Raw genomic sequence first — 8758 nt, 5'->3', positions numbered from 1 at the left:
GTATTACAGCAGCACTACATACATACATACATACATACATACATACATACATACATACATACATACATACATAGCAGTAGGGGCAGGTTCCAGCATCCTGTGTACTGTGCATTACAGCAGCACTACATGCATACATACATACATACATACATATATACATACATACATACAAAGCAGTAGGGGCAGGTTCCAGCATCCTGGTGTACTGTGTATTACAGCAGCACTACATACATACATACATGCATACATACATATATACATACATACAAAGCAGTAGGGGCAGGTTCCAGCATCCTGGTGTGCTGTGTATTACAGCAGCACTACATACATACATACATACATACATACATACATTATTATTATTATTATTATTATTTATTATTTATTAACAGTTTCTTATATAGCGCAGCATATTCCGTTGCGCTTTACAATAGCAGACAGTGATACAACAAAACAGGTATTTACAGACAGTCAAAATGTAGGAGGGCCCTGCTCGCAAGCTTACAATCTATAGGGAAATAGGCATTGATACATAAGGATAGATACTGTATTCTTTATTGCATCGATTCCACCAGAACGCAAGGTTCTATGACTGGTTCTGGAATTTGATAAGCTTGCCTGAAGAGATGAGTTTTTAGGGAACGCTTATAGGTTTGGAGACTGGAGGAGAGTCTTATTGTGCTTGGGAGGGCATTCCACAGAGTGGGTGCAGCCCGAAGAAAGTCCTGCAGTCGGGAATGGGAGCGGGTAATGAGTGTGGATGAGAGACGCAGATCTTGGGAGGAGCGTAGAGGTCGTGTTGGATGATATTTTGAGATAAGAGAACATATGTATGTTGGTGTAGTTTGGTTTATGGCTTTGTGTGTAAGTAAAAGAATTTTGTATTGAATACGGTAGAATACAGGTAACCAATGAAGTGACTGACAGAGTAGCTTTGCAGACGATGAACGTCTGGCTAGGAAGATTAGCCTCGCAGCTGCATTCATAATGGACTGTAGTGGTGAGAGTCTGTATTGGGGAAGGCCAATAAGGAGACTATTGCAATAATCAATGTGTGAGATGATGAGAGCATGGATTAAAGTTTTTGCAGTGTCTTGTGTAAGGTAAGGGCGAATTTTAAATATTTTTTTAGGTGCATGTGGCATGATTTTGAGACAGATTGAATGTGGGGTACAAAGGAAAGTTCTGAGTCAAGGATAACACCTAGGCAGCGAGCTTGAGAGGTAGGAGTGATTGTCATCTTCTCAACAGCGATAGAGATATCAGGTTGGTAACTACTATTTATTGGCGGAAATATAATGAATTCTGAAATATAATTACATACATACATACATAGCAGTAGGGGCAGGTTCCAGCATCCTGGTGTACTGTGTATTACAGCAGCACTACATACATACATACATACATACATACATACATACATACAAAGCAGTAGGGGCAGGTTCCAGCATCCTGGTGAACTGTGTATTACAGCAGCACTACATACATACATACATACATACATACATAGCAGTAGGGGCAGGTTCCAGCATCCTGATGTACTGTGCATTACAGCAGCACTACATACATACATACATACATACATACATACATACATACAAAGCAGTAGGGGCAGGTTCCAGCATCCTGGTGTTCTGTGTTTTACAGCAGCACTACATACATACATACATACATACATACATACATACATACATAGCAGTAGGGGCAGGTTCCAGCATCCTGGTGTGCTGTGTATTACAGCAGCAGCACTACATACATACATACATACATGCATACATACATACATACATACATACATACATAGCAGTAGGGGCAGGTTCCAGCATCCTGGTGTACTGTGTATTACAGCAGCACTACATACATACATACATACATACATACATACATACATACATACATACTTGGCAGTAGGGGCAGGTTCCAGCATCCTGTGTACTGTGCATTACAGCAGCACTACATACATACATACATACATACATACATACATACATACATACAAAGCAGTAGGGGCAGGTTCCAGCATCCTGGTGTACTGTGTATTACAGCAGCACTACATACATACATACATAGCAGTAGGGGCAGGTTCCAGCATCCTGGTGTGCTGTGTATTACAGCAGCACTACATACATACATACATACATACATACATACATACATACATACAAAGCAGTAGGGGCAGGTTCCAGCATCCTGGTGTACTGTGTATTACAGCAGCACTACATACATACATACATACATACATACATACATACATACATACATACATATCAGTAGGGGCAGGTTCCAGCATCCTGGTGTACTGTGTATTACAGCAGCACTACATACATACATACATACATACATACATACAAAGCAGTAGGGGCAGGTTCCAGCATCCTGGTGAACTGTGTATTACAGCAGCACTACATACATACATACATACATACATACATACATACATACATACATACATAGCAGTAGGGGCAGGTTCCAGCATCCTGATGTACTGTGCATTACAGCAGCACTACATACATACATACATACAAAGCAGTAGGGGCAGGTTCCAGCATCCTGGTGTTCTGTGTATTACAGCAGCACTACATACATACATACATACATACATACATACATACATACATACATACATACATACATAGCAGTAGGGGCAGGTTCCAGCATCCTGGTGTGCTGTGTATTACAGCAGCAGCACTACATGCATACATACATACATACATACATACATACATACATACATACATAGCAGTAGGGGCAGGTTCCAGCATCCTGGTGTACTGTGTATTACAGCAGCACTACATACATACATACATACATACATACATACATACATACATACATAGCAGTAGGGGCAGGTTCCAGCATCCTGGTGTGCTGTGTATTACAGCAGCAGCACTACATGCATACATACATACATACATACATACATACATAGCAGTAGGGGCAGGTTCCAGCATCCTGGTGTGCTGTGTATTACAGCAGCACTACATACATACATACATACATACATACATACATACATACATACAAAGCAGTAGGGGCAGGTTCCAGCATCCTGGTGTACTGTGTATTACAGCAGCACTACATACATACATACATACATACATACATACATACATACATACATACATAGCAGTAGGGGCAGGTTCCAGCATCCTGTGTACTGTGCATTACAGCAGCACTACATACATACATACATACATACATACATACATACATAGCAGTAGGGGCAGGTTCCAGCATCCTGGTGTGCTGTGTATTACAGCAGCACTACATACATACATACATACATACATACATAGCACTAAAATGTGCGTTATGGAATGCACGCTCTGTTGGCAACAAATTAACATCCATCAACGACCTCTTCATTTCAAACAACTTCAACCTGCTGGCTATAACAGAAACATGGCTCTCACAATCAGACACAGCCTCCCCTGCAGCCCTGTCACACGGTGCTCTCCACTTCACACACACACCCAGGCCTGGTGACAGCAGAGGAGGTGGGTGTGACGGAACCAGGCCACGCCCCTTTCCATCATATGTTGTTCTCCCGCCTCTTTCTGCGCTTCAGCAAAGAGAATTGCAAAATGCCGGCGATAACCGGATATTATCACTGACTGTATTCATATCTGAGCTGTGTTCCCCAGACTGCTGTATACAGGGGACATCACAGGGCTGTATGTCGGACAATAATAGGATGTTATACCGACTGTATTCATATCTGAGCTGTGTTCCCCAGACTGCTGTATACAGGGGACATCACAGGGCTGTATGTCAGACAATAATAGGATGTTATACTGAATAATCCAAACAGGTTATTCCATTAGGCTGAGTATGTGTGCTACTGGAGGGAAATATTCCCTCATGTTATGTAAATGACTGTAATATGTTCCCAAAGCTTTGTATACTGTATCCCATACTGTTACATATGCATATAAAGACAAGAAGATAGTTTCTGGGCACAGGAGAAACTGGGAGGGAGGATCAGCGTTGCCCGTGGTTACGTCACTGCCTCCAGGTAATGTTCTTAGTAAACTGCGATGGTATCATGAATAAGGGATTTGTGACTATGAAGTTAATTATGGCAGTCTTCCCAAATGCGTATTACTTAAATATTGTAACTGTATATGTGGAGACAAATGGTCCGGGTAGAAGTGACCAAACGCTTAGATTAGAATCTGGTCAGTTTGTTTATAGTTTTTGGTTCAGGGATCAAAGGGCCTCTTTATAGGCTGTTTAGTAACAGAGACAACAGGTAGTGGCAGAGACATACACTCCCCCCCCCCCCAAATAACAAGAGGCTAAGGATGGATAACACCAGGGTCAGTCTCCAGAGAAGAGATCTGTTTACATGAAGGTGTGAAATCCCTCACGTACACAAGCTTCAAAGCCAGATGAACGGAGTGAGTTAATCAGCCAATGGATAGGTAATAGGAGACCCAGTTACATTCATGCAACTGCACCCAGCATAGGAAGGGTTAAGAATTCCTGAGGGAGGGGGAGAGGGGTGCTTTTGGGATGTAAGTGGGTGTTTGGAGGGAGAGAGGAGAGAGAAGTGACTGAGCATCAGCGCTGGAAGTTGTGGACTTGCGGGTCCTGTCCATCGGAAGCTAACCTGAGTGGTGTCGTGGTAAGGTTCTGATAACGTGACTAATACTGATGGCCTTTCTGTATATAATGTATATAGACTGTAATTGCTGATTTTACATGTATAACCCGTGTGTAAAATAAAGGTAATACTTTTGTACCTTTGCTATTGTGTATTCCTGTGCGATCTTTGGAACTCGGAGTGACCCTGGGGGCTCTGCGTGAGGCATAAGTCGCGCTGCGCTGCTGCAAGATCCCGGGATCATCACAATTGGTGGCAAGCGGTGGGGATCGCACACCCAAAGGAGGGAGAGCTAGGGGCTCGTATCTTGATGCGACCAGGCTCTGGAAACATAATAGCCAGTAATTGGCCAGTATTAGCTCATGTTTGAGGGACCTGGTAACCATTGTTCCTAACAACGATGCCGAGGAGAAGAAAAAGTATACTTTGCGAGGGCATTAAGCGAGGGAAGAATTCCGCTTAAGTGCCGGCTTGTCCAGGGGACAATCCCTGCAAGCAAGGGAACGGCGGAGTGTGCCGTGGCCCAGAAACGGAAGCTGACGTAAGGGGGTCCAGCAAGTGACGCTGACCAAGCTCTACGAGTGCAGCCCGTGTGGAGAATGGCTCCAGGAAAAGGACAGAGACGTCCAAAGAGAGGCAAGAGGTGCCCACAGTCACCCAGAGCAGTGAGGCTCATAGATGAGGAATCGTCATGGAGTCGTCTGGCTGAGGAATGGGACTGGAGAAGCCCATCCACGCTGATGCAGCCTCTCTGGGAGGATTGGGAAGCAGCATATCGGTGGATTAATGTATGGACAGGAGCTACTACAGAGGAGAAAGCAGCTTACCTGACCGATGAATTTAAGCAGTATGTATCTGAGGCTGCTGCAGGAAACTTGCTGCATACGGTGGCGTGGAAGGCTTTTGTCACAGAAGTAAGTAACGCCACGCATCAGCTAATGCATAGAAGCCGGATCGCTGCGGCCAGCGTGCCAGCACCGGGTAACGTGGTTCCTGGGAAGGAGCCCGCAAAGAGAACTCAAAGGGAGGAGGAGTTGATGGTGCCACCGGGGTGGATGACCGAGGGGTCCACTACCGAGATCCCAGGGGGGGAGGCAGAGGAACTGTGGCCTGCAGAATCTGGAGCTCCATTAGCGAGAATGAGTCTGGAGGACCTAACTGACGAATGGAGGCTACGATGCAGCACACCCCCCGAAGGCCGCTCACACTGCACTCTTATCCGATGGGTGTACGAGCAACAAGAGGACCCGCTACATGCATTCAGCGTGTATAGGAACTGGGTCCTGTGTCCAGGAGAACTGAGAAGTGTCCAGGAGCAGTTGCAGTGTCTCCTGCACTGTTATGATAATGCAGAGAGGGTCGCCCTGGCACAGGGGCAGCTGAATTCTCCAGAGTGGCTGGACCAGTGTCAGCGGGGGGAGGCAGAGGAACAGCGGCTGCTGCGGCTCATGCATCCTCAGAGAGCCACAGAACTAGATCCCCCACTGACACAGGGAGAAATCACAGAACTGTTCCCATTCAGTGAGTTGGGAAATGAGGAACTAGCTGTGGAGTGTCCCTGTGATATCGCACCAGGGACCCCGGACTCTAAAGGAGCCCTAACATCATGGACTGTGATTGTGGCAGATGGATATCGGGAAGAGGATATTTATTCCCCCTGCATTGTGCCAAGTAGTGTGGCGGAGCTGGGCACTGTGGCCCCACATGGTGATGATGGACTGGTGCACACGGAGCCTGTCATAGATGGAGCAGTGCCAGTATACAGTGCAGGGGCTGCCCCAGAGAATAGCCCCAGAGCAGAGCAGATCTCGGAGGCTGGGACTGTGATGGCTGAGTCCTCGCCACAGGAGGTACAAAGCAGTGGTCAGCCACTGCTCCAAGCAGCTAGCCAAAGGATGGGGGTGCACCCAAAATTGGCACCCCAGGAAGAATGGCAGTACATCTTCCCTTTTGCAGATGTGGGAGATGGAGACTTTGAAACTAGCGGCCAGGGGGTCTGCAATGACTGTGCCCCAGCAGAGGGGGCAGTACTTCTCCCCTACATGACCACCAGTGGCCCAGCGAATGAGGGCATCTTGCCCCAGGAGCCCCAGCATATTCAGCAGGGGGAGATGGAAGGAAATGTGTCTGGTGTGTGCTCTGCCACTCTACCACCCCAGGAGGATTATCCAGGACTGTTCCCACTTAGCCATCAGAGCCAGGAGGAGCTGAAGTCAAAAGGCAGGTATGTGACCGGGGTGCCAGAGCAGGGAGTAGAGGCTGGGGTGCAGCGCTTCTGCGAGTCCCCTGCAAGAGTGACTGACTGTAATTATGTGCCCGGGGAGCCGCTGCAGCCAACAGGCAGCCAAGCAAGCAAACATGGAGGGGATGGTCAGAGGCATAGCTCATCACCCCCCTGCACCTCAGAGGAAGACACCTCACTACCCAGCATGGCACGAGCAAGAGAATGTGAGTTTGCACCTGGGGCTGTAAGGGAGATGCCAGCAGTGCTGCCGTACAATGCCACCCCACCAGTCCCTCTCATAGCCAGGCTGGGGAAGCAGTGCACCCTGGTGAAGATGGAAGTTTGCCCAGGGGAGGCCCAGCAGTTATTGTTCAAAGGGCTGGGGGAGGTGTTCGACCCAAGGGGGGGGATTGTGGGTAAATCAGGGGGAGACTCGCGGATACCCCCTGCTTCTCTGCAGCCATTGTGTGAAGGAGAATCCCCAGGACCGCTGCCTGCTGCTGAGGGAAGGTGGAGGCTGGGTGTGCTCAGGCCCTGGGAGGTGGGGGAGAAGGATCCCACCAGCAAGGACCTTCAAGCATCACGTAAGGGTCCAGAGGACCATTTAGAACTGGGGGAGGTGTTTGTGGGGGCTTTTAAGGGAAGAGCCAGGGAAGGATTGCGGATACCCCCTGCTCTTCTGCAGCCATGGTGTGAAGGAGAATTCCCTGGGCCACTGCCTACTGCTGAGGGCAGGTGGGGGCAGAGTGTGCTGAGGCCCTGCAAGGTGGATGAACAGACATGGATGGAAGGTTGCCCAGGGGAGGCCCAGCAGCTTCAGGGGCTGGGGGAGGTTTCAGACCCAAGTGGGGTGGATGTGAAAGCGTTTGAGGGAGGGACATTGTCGGTACCCGCCGCTCCTCTGCAGCCAACATCAGCACTGTTCTTAAGAGCGGCCAGGTTCCCTGATGCTGGTCTGCGTGCGCAGATCGGGCCCCTCCCAGTTGCGCCAGAGGCGGAGGGAGGAGGAACAACCAAAAGGGAAGGCGAGGAGGAAACATTCCCACCTGACAGTGGAAAACCCTGTACCAGGAGTACTGGAGGTTGTGCGATAAACTGTGAATGGCTGAGCCCAGGAGGGCCAGGGATAAGCAATACGCAGGGACATTGTGTAGCCGTGAATCGCAGCGGCGGTAAACAACAGGGGTGCTGTGTGACGGAACCAGGCCACGCCCCTTTCCGTCATATGTTGTTCTCCCGCCTCTTTCTGCGCTTCAGCAAAGAGAATTGCAAAATGCCGGCGATAACCGGATATTATCACTGACTGTATTCATATCTGAGCTGTGTTCCCCAGACTGCTGTATACAGGGGACATCACAGGGCTGTATGTCGGACAATAATAGGATGTTATACTGACTGTATTCATATCTGAGCTGTGTTCCCCAGACTGCTGTATACAGGGGACATCACAGGGCTGTATGTCAGACAATAATAGGATGTTATACTGAATAATCCAAACAGGTTATTCCATTAGGCTGAGTATGTGTGCTACTGGAGGGAAATATTCCCTCATGTTATGTAAATGACTGTAATATGTTCCCAAAGCTTTGTATACTGTATCCCATACTGTTACATATGCATATAAAGACAAGAAGATAGTTTCTGGGCACAGGAGAAACTGGGAGGGAGGATCAGCGTTGCCCGTGGTTACGTCACTGCCTCCAGGTAATGTTCTTAGTAAACTGCGATGGTATCATGAATAAGGGATTTGTGACTATGAAGTTAATTATGGCAGTCTTCCCAAATGCGTATTACTTAAATATTGTAACTGTATATGTGGAGACAAATGGTCCGGGTAGAAGTGACCAAACGCTTAGATTAGAATCTGGTCAGTTTGTTTATAGTTTTTGGTTCAGGGATCAAAGGGCCTCTTTATAGGCTGTTTAGTA

This window comes from Crinia signifera, chromosome 1 (genome assembly GCF_055691185.1).
Source record: "Crinia signifera chromosome 1, ASM5569118v1, whole genome shotgun sequence".
Taxonomy (NCBI): domain Eukaryota; kingdom Metazoa; phylum Chordata; class Amphibia; order Anura; family Myobatrachidae; genus Crinia; species Crinia signifera.
Note: the sequence above shows the minus strand (reverse complement) of the source record.